Raw genomic sequence first — 19,638 nt, 5'->3', positions numbered from 1 at the left:
CTCCGTGGAATCCAAACAAAAATGGTATCGAGCTGACAATAGCGTCATTCTGGTTCGGCTGGTGGTAAAAGCCTGGATAGTCTCATTGACACCTTTTCTCCTTTCCTTCCCTGGGGTCCTCCTGAGCAGGTGTCCTGAGCAGGTGTTCTGGCAGGTGTCCTGAGCAGGTGCCCTGGCAGGTGTCCTGGCAGGTGTCCTGAGCAGGTGTCCTGGCAGGTGTCCTGAGCAGGTGTCCTGAGCAGGTGTCCTGGCGGGTGTCCTGAGCAGGTGTCCTGAGCAGGTGTCCTGGCGGGTGTCCTGGCAGGTGTCCTGAGCAGGTGTCCTGAGCAGGTGTCCTGGCAGGATCCTGAGCAGGTGTCCTGGCAGGTGTCCTGGCAGGTGTCCTGAGCAGGTGTCCTGGCAGGTGTCCTGAGCAGGTGTCCTGGCAGGTGCCCTGGCAGGTGTCCTGAGCAGGTGTCCTGGCAGGTGTGTGCCCTGCCTCCCACCTGGAACCATCCCCAGGCTGGGGGCTTCCACAGCCACCCGGCAGGGCCCTGCCTACCAGGCACCCTCTGCAAGCCCAAGGCTCCCACAGCCCCTGGGACCCAAAACCGCCAGCTGCCCTGCCTCCTGCCCCATCCAAGAGCCAGCTCGACACCACCCCAGGCCCGGGAACCCCGCCTCCCTCCAGCCTCAGCGGCTGGGAGACAACGGGCCTGGGAAGCTGGGACGGTCCCTGGGAGCCCGAGTCAGATGGAAAACGAAATGCTGAAGGTGACCCAGGAAGCCTGAGCACGGCCGACCGGGCAAGCCCCAAGGGGCCTGAGGAAGCACCAGCCCAGGGGCTCGGGGCCACGGGCATCCTGGCAGGAAACGTGGTGGCACTCCACAGCCATGTCACAAATGAGTAACTGTGGCCACTTAACAAAACCTCGGCCAGCTCCAACGTCAGCAGGTGAAGGAGCCTTTGAGACACTGAACTTGGTGAAGGCATCTGTCGCAGCAAGAAAGCCGCAGCTCCGTACCGCGATTCCTCGGCAGGGGGCACGCGTGAGCCCCTGCCGTGGGCCAGCTGCTGAGCTCGGCTTTCTTCCCATGGCGCACATGTGGAAACTGAGTCTCGGGGAGCTGGGGTGCGGCACGCGGGAAGACGCCAGGCGGGGAGGGGATGGCCGCGTGTGACTGGAGCGCTGTCGGTGGAATCCTCCGCGGGGCGCCCGGCCCTGGGGCCGCAGGTCAGAGGTGCAGCCTGCACAATGCCTTATCCCCATTCTCAGGCACCATGACCTCTGCAAGGTCATACTCTCGGGTCCAAGGGCCGCAGCTCTGGAGTCAGCTGACTGGTTCAAGCCCCACTCCACCCTCTTCCCTTTGACCCTGAGCAAGCACCTTAACCTCTCTGAGCCTCAGTTTCCCCACTAACAAAATGGGTGAGTGCGCACACCCGGCTGGGGAACCTTCTCTGGCCCCCCGGCTCCATCGAATTGTTCCTCCTTCCAGGGGAGAGAGCCGGCAGCACAGGGCACCAGAGCCTTCTCCACCCTGGAACAACGTGAACCGAACCCCAGAAACGCCTCTGCTTCAAATTCTGATTATTTCCATGTCGGAAGCTGATGCCTCGACACTGGGTCGGAAGTGACAGTGTGGACCCACAAGCGCTGTAGGAAGCAGCTCGTGCCCAGCCCTGGCTCCTGGTGCCAGGTGCCCAAGCTCCAGGAAAGAGCAGGGCACGTTTTATGGCGTGCAATGTAATAAAATTCCGTGTACTGTAACAACCACCGCTGTATCCTAATTGCGGAGAACTGGAAGAGTGGAACCCAGTTAGAGACCTCCCTCTCTCCCTCCCTGCCGGGACCCACCCATTCTGCCTGGCCACGCACCCTATGGCTGTGACACGTGATGGGTGGACGCCCACCTAATTGCCAAGGGGGTGCAGGGAGCCCAGCAATGAGAGAGAACTTTTCTGCAAAACAGGTAGAAATCTGCTCACCCCTGCTTCAGCCACCCTAGATTTCTTGGCAGGTTTGAGAAAACAGTGTCTCCTCTTATTTCGTGATTATCACCTCCAGGAGGCCATGTGGGAAAATGACAGGCTGTGGGCTCCAGCCTTTGACAGATCTGGGTCCCAGAGCCAGCTCTGTGCCATGTAGCCACCCTGTGCCTCAGTTTCTCCACCTGTAATGTGGGAACAGGAATGCCTACCTAGCAAGACTGTTCTGGGATTACAGAAGATGATAAATGGAAAAGTAAAAAAAACTTTGATGTTCAAATAAATGACAGCTTCCCTGGACCAGAGCTGGCAAGCTATAGCCTGCAGGCCAGCCCTGCCCACAGATACATTGTTTGGCACAAGTTCTTTTCAATTCGAATTTGTTGCCAAGATTAAAAATCTGAAAGAGTCCCAATAAAACTCTGTTCTTTGTTTTCTAAAAACAAATTAATTTTTAAGTTGCAAAATCCTGGCCCGCTAATGAAGTGCTGAGTACCTGCACCCTGCCCCATAGACATCCTGTTTGTCCTAGTCTCCACCTGCCCCTACTGTCTCACACCCAGCCCCTATCCCCTAGAGGACATTGGGTTTGTGACTTCTGCCACAGTCCCTGGAAACATGAAGGAACAGACCTGGCCCCCACCCCTGGCGTGCTTCCAACTAGACCTTGAGGGTGTGTCCCCAGCCCCTCCCACCTCCCCTGCCCTCCTGCTTGTCATCACAGTCACCCCACCAGGTGTGACGCAGGGGTGCTGAGGTCTGCTTCTGCCCCGGCTGTCTTCTTCACCCGCAGGTCCCAGGAGAAGTCTGGAGAGTGAGCAGGACCTCAGTGGCACAGGGGCCGAGAGCGCTTGGCACGGGGAGGGGGGGTCGGCATGGAAGGGCTGTGTGGCACACAACAGTGACACCTGCCATTTCTTGTACCCCATCATCAAGGCAGCCCCCTGGGTGAAGGGCTGGGATCTCGAACCCAGGGACCTTTGGGGTCAGGGCTTCCTATGTCTGCTTTGCAGCTTCTGCAGCTGAAGAAAGCGAGGGTCCATGGCCAGGAGACCTGCCCAGGTCCCGGCTCTGGGAGCCATGTGCTGTGGACCCCGCCTTCTGGGTAGGCAACTCAGACCCCTTCAAGGCCACCAGGAGTCAGCCTGGGACCCCTCGTGGAGCCCCTGCTCATACCCTGCAGGGGGCGGTGGCAAGACCCACCCGGGCTGGGGGCTGGGGAGGCTGGCCCCTGCCAGCGGCCTTGAGCTCCGGTCCGTCGTTTCCCCTTCACAGCACCCATCGTCCTACTCGAGCACCCCAGCTGGAGCCGGCACACTGTGTTCACGTGGCTGGGGTGTCGCTTAGGCGAATCAGCTACTCTGTACAGTTGCATTTATTCTGCAGCTCCCAAGTCCCTGGGGAGAGGGCCCTGGGTGCAGGCGGCTGCGAGCTCTGTGCTCTCCCCACACCTCGGCAGGGAAGGGTGACTGAGTCTTCTGCCCTCCGAGCGGAGGAGGACAGGCTCCTGAGCAGAAAGCCAGGTGGGGGGCAGGAGCCACAGCATGCTGGGGCGGCACTCTGAAATACTTTCTGGTCTCACCCGACAAGATGGGTGCCAGATGGCTTGGAGGCAGAGGGCCCGTCCAGGTGTGAATACAGAAACCACCCAGCACCCGGGCCCCTCGGAGCTGGGGACTCCCCAGTTGGGTATAACCTTCACAGTCATAAATTACTATCCCCATTTTACACCAGGGGAAACTGAGGCTCAGACTTGTTGCCTATGGTTATGTTCATCGAAAATAAAGTGGTCAACAACCACAGGGGGCAGTGGCCATTTTAGAGACCCTGTGCTTGGCCTCATCAGCCCCTGCCTCTCAGTGGATGGGTAGATGGACGGACAGATGGGTGGGAGGGTGGGTGAGTGGACAGGCGGACAGGTGGGGCGGTGGATGGACAGACAGGTGGGTGAGTGAATGGATAGATGGATAGACAGACAGGTGGGTGGGTGCATGGATGGGTAGAGGAACGGATAGATGGGGGAGTGGATGGGTGGACAGGTGCATTTATCAGTCAGCCCACCCCTCCTTAGCTCTAACGCTCTCCCTTACACCCACTGACCTCTACCTCCTTGGGCCCCCCTCCACACTGATTTTCTCTGGCAAGCATGTTTTTCAGATTCACCACCCTCACCCAAAATCCCAACTGTCCAAGTGGACCTGCTCTCTTGCAGGCGGGGATGGGACTGGGGCAGCCAGAACGAAGGCTGGTACGGCCTGACCGGTGGAGCGGGGCGGGAGCCCCCCCCCGTTTCTCGGCTCCCGCCTGTTGTTCTAGCCCGAGGCTGACGAGCCTTCCTTGCTTGCGTCACCCCACAGCTCGCACCAGGCTGACCCCGGCTGCAGCGCCTCACGGCCAGTCATTGCAGGCCTTTTTGCTTAGCTTCGTCTTTCCCACCCTGTGTTTGGGCAGCGAGTGAAAGGAATGTTTTGGGGACCCAGTGAACAGATTGATTTGCTGGGTCTTTGAGGGGAAAAATGAGATGAAAACATGCTCTTCCTCCTGGTGTCCTCCCCAGAGGGGATGAGCGTTGTTCCCGCTGCCCCAGGGGGCCACCCCAGCACCTGGATGGAAGGATCTCCCCAGACAAGGTGCCAGGAAGCAGCTGAACCCTGGGTGAGGGGGTGCCCTGCAGACAGGTCTGAAAAGAAACTAAGCAGCATCAACGTAGACTCGTACATGCTATCAGCCTGTGGCCAGGACGGGCACGACACCAGGGATGCCGGAAGAAATGCAGCCCGTCCGAAGGCCCCACCCAGGCTGGGCATGGCGGGCAGCGGCTCAGGTGTGCTCAGGTGTGCTCAGGTGTGCTGACAGTGATGAAGCTCAGAGAGGGAGCAGGTGGGCTAACTGCCTTTTCTCACCCAGTATCCCACATCAGCCCTACAAGTCTAAGACATGCACCCAAACCCCCATCAGGCAGGAAACACTTCCACTCTGACGCTGAACCTGTCAAAAAGAAAAACAAAACCAGCCCCGGGCAGCTCTCCACAAGCTCTGGTTGAGCACATGCCACCTTCCAGAGCCTGGGCAAGAGAGTTGGGGACCCGAGGACAGACGAGACACAGTCAGGGCCCACCGGGCTCTGCAGAGCCTCCAATCCCAGCCACTCATTAGGCAGAGCAGGAAACGGAATCTCGGCGAGGACAAAGGACTTGCTCGAGGTCACACAGCAAATCAGAGGAGAGCTGGGGCTTGGAGAAGAGGGGAGGGTACCTGGACAAAGACACAGGCCCAGCCTCTAGCAGGACGGAGGGCTGGGGACTGGAAAGAGGCAAGGCTATCCAGGAAGAACGGAGCAGGGATTTGAGCACCTGGAGGCGACAGGAGGCACAGCTGGGTGGGCCAGGGTGCTGATCTGCAGCTTCTACAGGAGTGCACCGCCCAGGATGTCGAAAGCACCCCGGCTCCCCTTGCTTTCTAGAACTGGTGGAAATAGTTATGCATTTTTATCCTGCGTAATAGTGTTCAAGTTTTCTTCCCAAAATGCCTCCTTTCTCCTCAGCCAGATTATCTGAGATACTGGCATTTCCTCACCATGGTTTCTTGGTGGTAAAAAGACCGTTGGGTATTAATCAGCAGAGCAGCAGAGGATGGCCGCAGCGCTTTCGCGTTTCACTTACCAGATACAGACAAATAGATGCACGTACACACGTGGGCTCCATGTGCCAGCAAGTGTACACAGAGCCGCGGGGAAACAAAGAGGGACTCGGGTGGAAGTCTACTATTTGTGCTTTCAAGATTAATCTCCCTCCAAAAGGTTACGATTCTTTATCGCTAACACTTAGCCATCCCATTTAGCAGTGCTGCCTCCAAACTGCGTAATCTGTTAAATTCAACAAGATATGTGCAAGCTTCCCCGTCATCGACGCCGCTCCCGGAGCGGCATATTGAGCCCGGCGGAGTTTTAGTGTTCTCTAAATGCAGTGACAATCAGCAAAATGCCCACTTACGGCTTCTTCCGCCCATTCCCGTCTCGCTGAACGCAGCAGAGGGGGATGGAATAAAGAGACAGCATAACGCTCTCCGATTGCATTTTTAGTACGTCTTTGACAGTTCTGTGTTTAAACACTTGCCGGATGTCTGGGAGATTCACATGAACTTACTCCGTACATGACGCACAGTCTAGAAAACAGCAGGATGGGGCGACAGAGTCATGCAGCCCAGCACACAGGGAGGAACGGGCCGGGGGCGCAAAGAGGAGGGGGTTCTGGTGTGGCCTGGACAGGTGGCAGAGGCTCGGCAGCCGGTCCTCCGGCCGAGGCTGAGTTCTGGAAATGCAGTGCATGGGCTGTGCCTGCGGAATGTGGTTTGGCCGCCCCACATTGAACATTTCCCTGTGCCGGATAAGTCTCCTTTAAACGCCCTAGACACCCCTCGGAAGCAGGGCCACACGCCCATCTCCCAGATGAGACGTGGTTTAGCGAGGGTTAGGGTACAAGCTGCAGGGCTGCATCCCAGCACCTGCTAGCTGTCTGGCCTGGAGTGAGAACCTCAATTTCTCCAAGCCTCAGTGTCCTCATCTGTAAACTAAGAACACATGTGCCTCTCCCTGGGGTTCTTTTTATTTTTTTTAAGATTTTTTTTTAAATTTCTCTCCTCTTCTCCCCCCCACCCCCAGCTGTCTGCTCTCTGTGTCCATTCACTGTGTGTTCTTCTGTGTCCGCTTGCATTCTTGTCAGTGGCACCAGGAATCTGTGTCTCTTTTTATTGCATCTTCTTGCTGCATCAGCTCTCCATGTGTGCGGCACCACTCCTGGGCAGGTTGTGTTTTTTTCACATGGGGCGGTTCTCCTTAGGGGGCACACTCCTTGCACGTGGGGCTCCCCTAAGCGGGGGACACCCTTGTGTGGCAGGGCCCTCCTTGCGCGCATCAGCACTGCACGTGGGCCAGCTCCACATGGGTAGAGGCCCAGGGTTTGAATCCTGGACCTCCCATGTGATAGGCAGATGCTCTATCAGTTGAGCCGAATCCGCTTCCCTCCCTGGGGTTCTAATGACAATTCAGCTAGTTAAGACTTGTAAAGCACCTGGAACGGCACTCAAAAACATCAGCCACAGTTATGGTTCCACTACACAGCTGCTGTCACTACTAGACCATCCATAAATGCTGGTTCAGAAGCCAAGGATGAGCAGAGAAGCTGAGGACACTCAGGGCACCTGCCCAGAGCCACCCCGTGGCCCGCTAGGGCCAGGGCAGCTGGTCCAGGGCTCGGTGCTGAGAGCACGCCCCGTAGAAGCCCCATCCCACCAAGCCCGCCCGCGCCGGCCCTGCGACGGAAGGCTCTGGATTCATGACTCAACGTTGGTGCCCATATTTAAAAGGCAAATGTGATTCTTCTTCTGTTCCATCCTAATAGCCAAAATGTTTAACTTTCAAACATTTGTTTTTCCTGGGCAATGTTTTAAAAACAGGAACATTCAGTCCTAATCATTGTCAAATGCTTGTTTCCGTCGCTGCTGCACAGAGCATATGACTTTGGGCTGACAGGGACAGCTGAGAGGTTTCTGCAGTCCCTCCCCACCCCCGACCCCCACTCCAAAAGTAAGACCTCAGGGTACCTCCCCGAAGCCGCAGCCTGGCAGCACACCGGCCCTCGCGCGGCCCTTGCGTGGGAACCCTGGAGGTAGTGTGCATTCAGCACTCAGCGCCACGGCGCCCCTCCAGGCCAGGCCCTGTGGTGCTGGAACCTAATCCCCACCTCCCCCGTCCTGCACCCCTCGGCAGCTTACAATCCCCCGACATTTACTCACACACCACCCACCCGAGGGGCCCTTCCTGCCCTTCTGTATGAGCCAACCCAATTCAGCTCACCCTTATCAATGGGCCCAGGAGACCTTGCACAGCACCTTCTCTTGAGGGGGGTGCCAGTGCTCCCACAGCACTGACCAGGCTAGCTTTGCCCCCCCACCAGCCTGGGGGCTCCTCTGGGCCTGCCTGATTCAGCCTTCCTGCCCCAGCCCAGGGCCCGGTACCGAGGCGCTACTCGATACACACTTGCAGGCTCCACGCAGTGTCGCTACAGACGACGAGGGTCAGCGAGCCGAATGACACCCAGAGTTCTCCAAGCATGCCCCCGTAGGAGGTCCTGGAAGGCCAGGAAGTCACCGCAAATGGGAACGCTCGGCGTTCTCCGCAGGTGAGCCTCCAAGCAGTGGCGGTTGTCATCCTTTCAGCAGACCCCAGGTGTCCACTGCGCATCCAGGCCCACGAGCAAGAGCCAGCACCATGTGGCTCCAGAAGGGTCCTGGACTGGGAGTCGGGAGGCCTGGGTTCCAGCCCTTCCCCTTAGTCCTCAGTTTCCCCATCTGTACCAAGAGGAGATGGTTCAAAGGTCCTGACCTTGGAGAGCTCCTCCAGCTTTCTCAGAAGCTTCCAGGCAGCTGTGTCGAGGTACTGGGGGAGGTGTCCAAGGGGGGTGTTAACAGGGTCAGACAGAGGGACCGAGAGGGCACTGACACAGGACAAGGCAACCTGAGCGCAGGTTTTATCTCTGCCACTTGCTGATATGCCATGAAATTGACAGCAGAGAAATAAAAAAAGGTATGACCTTCCAAGGGCAGACTTTGGAAGCTGGAACAATAGGAAGAGTGGACTGGCTTAGCTGAGCAGAGAAATCAGAAACCTAAGTCCTTCAGGGGGAGGGCAGTGGAAGCCACAGGAAACCAACCAAGCAGTGGGCCAGAGTCCCAGGGGCCGCGGAGTGGCCGGGGAACCTGCACGGGGAGCAGAGAGGCCCAGACGCCCTCTCCCGTTGTTCCAGCCAGCGATCAATGTCCACCGCCCCCCATTCCCAGCAGAAGAGAGGAGCCTGCTCTCAGAATACAAAGGTTCCCCAGCACCCCATGTGGGGTCCACCTGACTCCAGGGAGGAAGGGCAGTGAGGCCAGGCTAAACAACAGGAGGATACAGTGAAAGCATAACCTCGAGACCCCGGGCCTGGAGTCCCCAGCCACATTCCCTACTCAGCTCCCAAATTCTGGAAGCCAGCCTTTCTGGAGGACCCCTCTGGGGAAAAGGACAGGTCCAGGAGAATTAACCTACAGATATCAACATCAGTGTTCCCCAAAGACATGGCCAGGTCCCTGTCCTCACACCCCTATCCCCACACAGACCTACACACACTGTTTCCTAAAAGATTTCAAGTGTCGAGTCCTTCAACACAAGCACATAGGATCCTCGGACCTCTGAGGAAAATCTCCAACCTGTCAGCAGTCAGAAGCCAAATCAAAAGAAAAGGGAGGGAAGCGGACTTGGCCCAATGGATAGGGCGTCTGCCTACCACATGGGAGGTCCGCAGTTCAAACCCCGGGCCTCCATAACCCATGTGGAGCTGGCCCACGCACAGTGCTGATGCGCGCAAGGAGTGCCTGCCACGCAGGGGTGTCCCCCACATAGGGGAGCCCCACGCACAAGGAGTGCGCCCCGTAAGGAGAGCCGCCCAGTGTGAAAGAAAGTGCAGCCTGCCCAGGAATGGTGCCGCACACACGGAGAGCTGATGCAACAAGATGATGCAACAAAAAGAAACACAGATTCCCGGTGCCACTGATAAGGATAGGAGCGATCACAGAAGAACACACAGCAAATGGACACAGAGAGCAGACGACTGGGGGGGGGGGGAGTAAATAAATAAATAAATAAATAAAAGAACTTTAAAAAAAAAAATGGAAATAGGAAGAAACAGGGAACCAAAAGAAATCTCAAAAAATATACATAATTAACACCCTTGGTGAGATACGAGAAGATATTGTACCCATGAAATTCAAGCAAGATGCTATTCAAAATAAATAAAACATAGCAGAAGTTTTTGAATTTGGCAAAAAAGTAGGAAGATGAAGTTGAGGAAATCCCCCAAAGACTAAAAAAGACAATGAGAGAAAAGATAAGAAAGCCAGAGAATCCTAAGCAGTGATCCAGTATCATATTACCATGGGTTGTAGAAAGAGAAGTCAGAGAAAGCAGAGGAGAGGAAATGAGAAGGAAACATAATGAGAATATGTCACAGAATTCAAGGCAAAAATTTTCTCAATGAAAAAAGTTGCCTGAGTTCCAAGAATAATACATGAAGAGACCCACACCTAAATCATGTTCTCCAGAGACAAAGCAGTTCACATAAAAAGGATAAGGAATCTGTATGGCAATGGAATTCTTAATAGAGACACTAGGACCTAAGGGAAAATGCAACAGAACCTTCCAATTCCTGTGGAAAAATTATTCACAACCCAGAATCCTAAACCCAGACAAACTATTAAGATTGAGGGCAGAATAAAGACATTTAAGACCTTTCCCTCTTATGCGTTCTTTCTCAGAAAGCTACTAAAGGGAGTATTCCACCAAAATGAGTGCATAAACAAACAAACAAACAAAAAAAATCCTGGAATCCCTGGAATCCCAAGAACCAGGGACTCCCAGAAGAGAGATGAAGGGAGATGGTGGTGAAGGAAGATCCCAGATGACAAATGTGTGGAGAGCAGGGAGAACAGGCAGGTCGGATGGGAGCAGGGAATCAGAGGGTGCAGGAGGGGTGCATCTACAAAAAAAGGAGCTGACAGATTATCTAGGACATCTGAGCACACTGAGAGGCAATTTACAGCTCTGCCTGAGACTTGGGGATAAACCATGACGAGTAGATAGAAAAGCAAATGATTTTAAAAAAAAAAGCACCAATGAACTACTTTAGGAAAAACAATAAAGTGTACAATAAATATTTAACCAAAAACTGTGATATATTAAAAAGGAAAGGAGAGAAGATGGGAGGAAAGGGAAAAGGTTAAATCTCTACATTTTTTTTCTGAGAAATCAAAAGTTAATGTTTATTTTTAAAATCATGTCTAAAATTTTTTAATCAAAAATAGCAATACACGCTTGTTTCTTAGAGACACAGAAGCAAACGAAGCAATTAAAAGAGTTCTTGAAGTGGGAATCAGGGCTGGGGAGGGGGTTGGGGCAAGGGACTGCTCTATCAAAAGTTTTGTAGTACTTTTTGACTTATTATTCATGTATTACTTTAATGAATATAAAACTTTAAATAAAAAGAAGGCAATAGGAAACCAGGCACTCTTCATCCACTTCCTACTTCTGTCCAGGAGCAGCCTGCTTCTCAAAACCTAGAACCAAGTCAAACTGGGTCATATTTAGGACCACTTGAAAGACAGAGCATTGGCTGATTCCTCTGGGATTCTGAAGGTCTTTCTGCTGGGATTACTCTGGTGACCAGGTTCAAAGGCAGGTAACCTGGCTGAACAGATCCACACCTGGGCAGGGCAGGTAGCCAATGAGTGTATCACAGGTGTTACCTGCTGAAAGTTGGAAACAAGTTGCCTCATGCCCTGTTTCTAAGCCCCACAAGAGTCCCACAAAATAAGTATTACCATTTAGCAGATGAAGAAATTGGGTCCCAAAGAGGTGAAATTAACTGCACAGTTGGTAAGTAGAGGAGAGGGAATTTGAACCCATATCTGTTTAAAGCTGAAGCCCATGATTTCTCCCTTTCTGTCACAACTACCAAGTCATTATATATCCAGGAGTTTTAAATTAAACATTCCTAGCCTCAGCAGAGTTGCAACTCCTATTCTCTGGTTTGTTGGACTTACCCAGGTCAGCTAACAAGGAGGTGAAGATGGTCAACCACCACAGCAGGGAACCAAGAGTGCCTATAACTCCAAGCAGAAGAATTGCATCCATCATTCGTGTGGAATCTAAGCCCCCTCTTGATCTAGAGGTGGAGTGGACATCAACATCCCAGGGTCTTTTTACAGGGTAGAGAAATAAAATATGGATTAGAGTGGACTTACTGATATTCCACTCTAAAACTATTGTGAATAGTAATGGAAGAAATTGTAGCATTGATGTGGAGACAGTGGCCACGGGAGTCACTGAAGCAGGGAGAGGGGAGAAGAGATGTGATGTGGAGGCATCTTCGGAACTTGGAATTGTCCTTAATGATACTGCAGGGACAGATGCTGGACATTATATATCCTGCCATAACCCACTGAATGTACTGGGGAAGAGAGTGAACTACAGGGTAAACAATTATCCATGTGGTGCAGCAGTGCTCCAAAATGTGTTCACCAAATGTGATGAATGTGCCACAATGATGAAGGAGGTTGTTGATGTGGGAGGAGTGGGGTGGGGGGGTGGGGGATACACGGGAACCTCTTATATCTTTTAGTGTAACATTTTTGTGATGTGTGTATCTTCAAAATAATACAATTTGCAAAAATGATGAGGGTGGGGGGTGGGGAGTGGGTTATGTGGGAATCTCATATTTTTAATGTGACATTCTGTGTGATCTATTAACTTTTAAAAAAGATTTTTTTAAAAAAAGAAAAAAATTAAAAATTAAAAATTAAAAAAAATTCCTAAAAAAAGTATTGCCTTATAATTGAATCCTTACAAAATCTCCCTTACATGGTGACCACTCAATGACTTTATTTTCAACAACATAACACTTTGGGAAAGACCTCCTGGCTGCTATGAACAAGTCTTTAAAGATCAATTTTAAAACAATACAAAGGAAGCACTTCCAGAATGGCAAAGTAAGGACCTCTGAAAGGTATGCGCCTCTGTGAAAGCAAATCAACACTGACAAAAATTGTCAAAATCAACATTATTCTGGAAATTAACCAAAGGCTTGCAACAATCCTAGGAGTGTATATTTAAGAAAAACAACTGTTTCATGGCATTTTAACTTGCCCTATTCCCATCCACCTCTCTCCAGCATCATAGTAGCCTAAAAAAACATCAGTTTTGACATAGTGGTGACTATGAAAACCAGAAGCCTAGCAATCACTAGAAGTGGTAGAATGGATTTGAGGGTTCGCTAAAAAAAGAACCCATCCCCAAAGAACTGTCACCATTCGACATGTAAAGCCCACTCCTAGGGCTTGCCTTTATTTTATCTGATTCAGAGCTCACTCAAGGAGGGAAGCCTTTACCCCAGAGCGTTTGTTGAAAACAATCAGCCCTAACTGTTCCACATCACAGCATCTTAAGGTGGTGATAGCAGCTGGGGCAAATAAGAGGTTGGCCAAAAACTTAAAAAGAGAATCTGGGAATAAGATGTCCACAGAGGATTTGAAAAGCTCTGGCATATTCCTGGGAATATAGAAGAACACATGCAGGAGCAGGGCTGTGCATGTGCCCAGGGAACGCCCAAGAAGGCCCTAATCTCCTACCGCCAGCTAATCTTGAGATTCTGCACACACGAGAAGCAGAGGCCAAGGCAGAGCTGGAAACTGCCAGAGTGCTGAAGGCATGCCCCAGCACAAGGGTTGGGAGTCCTTCAGCAAAGGTTGAGAGATTTACTGAGTCAAGTCTTATAAGGAAATCTTTCTGTCCAGTCATTAGCTAACTACTAAACTAATGGAGTAGTGATTGCTTAAAATGACCAAAAATATAAACTTTACAGAATTATTCAGGAAAGTCAATAAACAAACAGTGACAGCAACAGACCCTGGTCAGTGGGGAATGTGATGTCCATGGTTGGCACATTACATTATTTAAACTGTCCAGTTTTCTACACACAAAGAAACGTGATAGTATAGTCTTTACAAAGGAAAAAGAAAAGTCCCTCAATCAAAATTGTCACTGAGAAAGCCCAGATATTAGATTTAATAGACAAAACATGTGAATCAGTTATTATAAATATGTTCAAAGAATTAAAAGAAATGGTGTTTAGAGCATTAAAGGAAATTATGAACGATGTCACACTAAATAGAGACTATCAATATAAGAGAGAGGAGTATAAAAAAGAATCAGATAGAAATTCTGGAGTTGAACAATACAATGAAATGAAAAATTCACTACAGGAGCTCAAGAGCAAATTCAAGCTGGCAGAAGAAAGATCAGCACACTTGAAGATATTTCTACTGAAGTTACCCAATTTGAGGAAGAGAAAGAACATAAAAAGAATGAATTAAAATGAGCAGAGCCTCAGACACCTCTGAGACACCATCAAGTCTACTACTATATGCATAATGGGAGTCTCAGAAGGAGAAGAGAGAGGTAGAGAGAATATCTGAAGGAGTAATGGCAAAAAAAAAGCTTCTCAAATTTGATGAAAAATATTAATCTACACATCCAAGAAGCTCAACAATCTCCAAGTCTGATAAACTCAAAGAGTCCATACTTAGAAACATTATAGTCAAACTTTCTAAAGACAAAAAGAGAGAAAACCTTTAAAGCAGCAAAAGAAAATCAACTCACAACTACAAAGATTCCTCATTAAGATTAACAACTTACTTCCCATCAGAAACCATGGGGGCCAGAAGACAATGGGATGACATATTCAAAGGGCTGAAAGAGAAAAGAGTCTATATCAGGAATTCTATATCAAGCAAAACTATCCTTAAAAACAAAGGAGAAATTAATGCATTCCCAGATAAACGAAAACAATCTGTTGCAAAAAGAAATACTAAATGGCGTCTTCCATGCCGAATTGAAAGAAAAATAGAGAGTAATAGGAATTCACATGAAGAAATGAAGAGAACTAGTAAGGGTAACTGCATGAATAAATATAAAAGAAGTAAAAATGTACTTTTGCTTGTACTCTTTAGAAAATATAATAAAGAAGGGTTACTGGTTTAAGGTGTTTGATGGGGAGCATCTGGCACAGGGTGCACCTGGGGCAGGCTGCTAGGGAGTGTGTGAGTGCTCATCTTGTCATAGTGTGTTTTATCAGTGAGTGGAGACCCATATAATGAACAGGACGGTGTTGTACCCCCATCCTGGGGAGGCATGGTGTTCTCAGAGTGGAGGGTGTCTCTAGAGAGCATGGGTGGCTCCCAGTGGAGGAGGACAGACTAGTGTGTTAAGCCCTCAGCATTGTTGCAAGCATCTGTGAATCTTGTCCTTCAAGCAGTGAAGCTTGGGTGTCACAGGTGGCCCGAAGGGGAGGGGGAGAGAGAAATAGAATAGATGGAAAAGGGGGTAACTGGGAGGCAATGGAAGTGTTCTGCATGATTGTGCAAAGATGGACAGGCCATGTTAAATTTCACCAAAAATTTATAAAAGTGTATCATCTAAAATGTAAACTATAATGTAACCAAAAATTTATAAAAGTGTACAGTCTAGGGACATGGATGTGGCTCAAGTAATTGGGCTCCCATCTACCATATGGGAGGCCCTGAGTTCAATTCCCAGAGCCTCCTTGTGAAGGCAAGCTGGCCTGCACCTGTAGAGAGCTGACGGCCCGTGCCCATGGAGAGCTGACAGCCCATGCCTGCGGAGAGCTGGCACAGCAAGATGATGCAACAAAGGGAGACAAGGAAACACAGAAGAATGCACAGTGAATGGACACAGAGAACACACAGCAAGCAAGTGGCAAGGGGGGGATAAATAAAAAAAATAAATCTTTTTTAAAAAGTGTACATTCTAAAATGTAAACCATAATGTAAACCATAATGTAACCATGGTTAGTAGCTATGTTTCAATATTTGTATATTAACTGTAGCAAATGTAACATCCACATGTAAAAAGATCATTGCTGGGGAAGGGGGGAAAGGGGGAGGATGTTGGGTATATGGGAGACCCTATATTCTATATGTGACTTTACTACAACCTAAAACTTTTTTGAAGATATTAAAAAAAAAAAAAAGAAGATGTAAGACACTGAGGACAATACCTATTACAGTGATGAAAGGCAAAACATCAAAAAAAATTTTTATGATCTTTTTCATTTTTTTAATACCCCAATTTATTTTTTACTTTATTTTAGTTTTTCTAAATTATTATGTATTTTATTTCTAATCTTTAAGCCTAACATTACGATTTCATTTTCCTATTAATTGACTTTGGCAATATATTAGGTTTCATTTCTGAAGAAGTTTTGGATCACAGATTTATGGCAAGGGAGGAGCATTGGTGTGGGGTGTCATTGGTGGGGGATGCATGGGTGGGAGGGAGTTCACCAGGGCATGCATATAGGGTATATAGATATGTTCGGATGTTTGTTGGGTATTAATATAGTGGGTAGACTGTTATATGACAACTGAGGGAGTGCTGAGTTACCATCCTGGGGAGCTCTGTTGCATTCCCCAATGGAATAGCAATAATCACCCAAGTGCAAAGGCAAAGACCAGTGAAGAAGGATGGTTCAATGATGGGCCCTTGATACTGCTGACTATGCTTATGAGCCTGTGTGCTTGAAATTTCAACTAGACCTAGAGCTGCAGGGTGCCTGAAAGTTGTCTACTGAGAGCCTCCGTGTTGCTCAGATGTGGCCACTCTCTAAGCCAAACTCAGCATGTAAATGCATTACCTTCCCCCCAACATGGGACATGACTCCTGGGGATGAGCCTTCCTGGCACCAAGGAATTACTACTAAGCACCAGCTGGTGATGCAACTAGAAAAAGACCTTGAATAAAAGGGGGAAATGGTAAAGACAAATGAGTTTATATGGCTAAAAGACTTCAAAATGAGTCGGGAGGTCATCAGACATGCTTACGCACATACTTACACACGTCTCAGCAGGATCTCAGAGACACCCAAAGAAGATACAACCCCAGGTAGTGGTGCTCCTGAGGACTATGGAGATACCCAGGTCCTACGGTCATGGCAGATGGCTCTGGAATTCAGTGCCTTGCCAATGGGCCCCACTTTGGAATTTGTGCTTCTGAGTGTGATGGAGTTGGACTCAGATGTGACTTCTCTACACATGCCTCTTCTGTCACTTTTACTGAACCCGTGGTTGGCGCTGGGGTTGGTGTATGCTCCAGAGACTTGAATCTCTGGACTGTCCATGTGCCAGCTGGGCCCTGAGCCTCAGCAGAGTTGCAACACTTGCTCTCCAGTTCGTTGGATTTACCCAGGTCAGCTAACAAGGAGGTGAGGATAGTCAACCACCACACCAAGGAACCGAGAGAGTCTAGAACTGCAAGCAGAAGAATCCTATCCATCAGCCATGTGGGATCTAAGACCCCTCTCAATTTAAGTGGAATGGGCATCGCCATCCCAGGATCCTCAGGATGGAGGAATAAAATATGGATTAGAGTAGACTTACTGGTATTCTACTATAGAATTATTGTGACTCTAGCAATAGAAGAAATTATATCACTGATGTGGAGAAAGTGCCCATGGGAGTTTCTGAAGGCAGGGAGAGTGAAAAAGAAGTGTGTACGGGGGCATTTTAGTGAGTTGGAGTTGTCCTGAATGATATTGCAGGGACAGATGCAGGACTTTATATATCCTGCCATAACCCACTGAATGGAACGGATATGTAAACTATAATCCATGCTGTGAGGCAGTGCTCCAAAATGTATTCATCAAATGCAATCAATGTACCACACTAATGAAAGAAGTTGTTGATGTGGGAGGAGTGGGGGATGTGGGGAGTGGGGTATGTAGGAACCTCTTCTATTTTTTAATGTAATATTTTGTGTGATCTATGTATTTTTTAAAAAGAAAAGAAAGATTAAAAAAAAACAAAGTAAAATAAATAAATAAAAGACAATGCTGACGGGCTTATAATGTACAAAATGTAATTGGCATGACAATAATAGCCCAAATAAAGATAAAGGGAATGGAGCTATATTACAGCAGTTTTTGTATCCTAACAAAATTAAGTTGGTATAAATCAGAACTAGATTGCTGTAAGGTAAGGCATTAATTGTAATCCCTGGGGCAACCACTAAGAAATAATTCAAAAATATATAGTAAAAGAAACTACAAGCAAATTAAAATGGTACACTAGAAAAATCTATTTAATACAAAAGAAGGCATTAATAGAGGGATAGAGGAACAAAAAAGACAAGAAATATAGAAAACAAATGGCAGGCATAAACCCTACCTTATCAAGTAAGGACACTAAATATAAAATGCTTAAACTTTCCATTCAGAAAGCAGAGACTGAAAGCATAGATTTTTTAAATGACACAACTAAATGCTGTCTACAGAAGACACACTTTAGATTCAGAGACACAAATTGGTTTAAAGAGAAAGAATAGAAAAGATATACCCACAAATATTAACAAAAGACAGCTGTCGCGACCATACCAATTTCAGAAAAAAAAAACAGATTTTGAGACAAAAATTGTCCCTGGAGAAAAAGAAGGACATTTTCTAATGATAAAAGAGTCAGTTAATCAGCAAGGTATCTCAGTGACAAATAAATACGCACCTAACAAAAAGCCCCAAGATATACAAAGCAAAAACTGACAGAATTAAAAGGAAAAATAGACAATTCAAAAATAATAGTTGGAAACTTGAACACCCCACTTTCAATAAGGAATATAACAACTGGGTAGAAGATCAGTAGGGAATACAATATGTGCACAAGACTATCAACCAAGTAGGACAAACAGACATCAACACAACACTCCACCCAATAACAGAACACACATTTTTCTCAAGTGCACATGGAATATTCTCCAGGATATATGATATGTTAGGACATTACACAAGCCTCAAAAAAAAATTACTGTAAGGTTTGAAATCATATAAAGTAGGTTCACTGACCACCATGGAATGAATTTAAAAATCAGTTAACAGAAGGAAATTTGAGAAATTGACAAATATATGAGAATTAAACAACACACTACTAAATAACCAGTGGGCTAAAGTAGAAACCACAAGACAAATTAAATAATACTCCAAGATGAATAGAATAAAAAACACAGCACACCAAAACTTAAATAGAGTATAGCTAAAGCAATTCTTAGGGGTAAATTTACACCTGTAAATGTCTACATAAAAAAGAAGAAAGATCTCAAATCAATAGCCTAACCTTCCACCTAAGAAATTGGAAAAAGAAGAGCAAACACAAAACAAGAGAGGAGGGAAATAATAAAGATTAGAATAGAAATAAATGAACTACGGAATAGAAAAGCAATAAAGTCAATGAAAAAGTTGGTTCTTTGAAAAGATCAACAAAATAAATAAGAAAAAAGAGAGAAGACTCAAATTACTAAAAGCAAGAGTGAAAGAGGAGCATTACTATCAACCTTCCAGAATAAACAGGATTACAAGGGAATACTATGAGCAACATATGCCAAAAATATTAGATAACCTAAATTAAATAAACAAATTTCCAGAAAGACAAAAATCTATGGAAACAGGGAAGCGGACTTGGCCCAATGGATAGGGCGTCTGCCTGCCACATGGGAGGTCCACGGTTCAAACCCCGGGCCTCCTTGACCCATGTGGAGCTGGCCCATGTGCAGTGCTGATGCACACAAAGAGTGCCGGGCCATGCGGGTGTCCCCTGCAATGGGGAGCCCCACGCACAAGAAGTGCACCCCGTAAGGAGAGCCGCCCAGCGCGAAAGAAGATGCAGCCTGCGCAAGAACGGCACTGCACACACAGAGAGCTGACACAACAAGATGATGCAACAAAAAGAAACACAGATTCCCAGTGCCGCTGATAAGGACAAAAGTGGTCACAGAAGGACACACAGCAAATGGACACAGCAGACAACTGGGGCGGGGGGGGAGGGGAGAGAAATAAATAAAAAACAAATCTTTTTTAAAAATCTATGGGGGGAAAACGGACTTTGGCCCAGTGGTTAGGACGTCCGTCTACCATATGGGAGGTCCGCGGTTCAAACCCCGGGCCTCCTTGACCCGTGTGGAGCTGGCCAGGTGCAGTGCTGATGCGCGCAAGGAGTGCCGTGCCACGCAAGGGTGTCCCCCG

At 48.5% G+C, this 19,638-nt stretch overlaps 1 protein-coding gene across 5 annotated transcripts in view; it reads right to left on the bottom strand.

Annotated features, from left to right (window-relative positions):
- The window catches only part of MPPED1 (metallophosphoesterase domain containing 1), a 112,048-nt gene that overhangs the window by 40,173 nt on the left and 52,237 nt on the right, over positions 1–19,638 (bottom strand). The window lies entirely within an intron of this gene.

This window comes from Dasypus novemcinctus, chromosome 12 (genome assembly GCF_030445035.2).
Source record: "Dasypus novemcinctus isolate mDasNov1 chromosome 12, mDasNov1.1.hap2, whole genome shotgun sequence".
In the NCBI taxonomy this organism is placed as follows: domain Eukaryota; kingdom Metazoa; phylum Chordata; class Mammalia; order Cingulata; family Dasypodidae; genus Dasypus; species Dasypus novemcinctus.
Note: the sequence above shows the minus strand (reverse complement) of the source record. Positions and strands in the feature narration are given on the sequence as shown.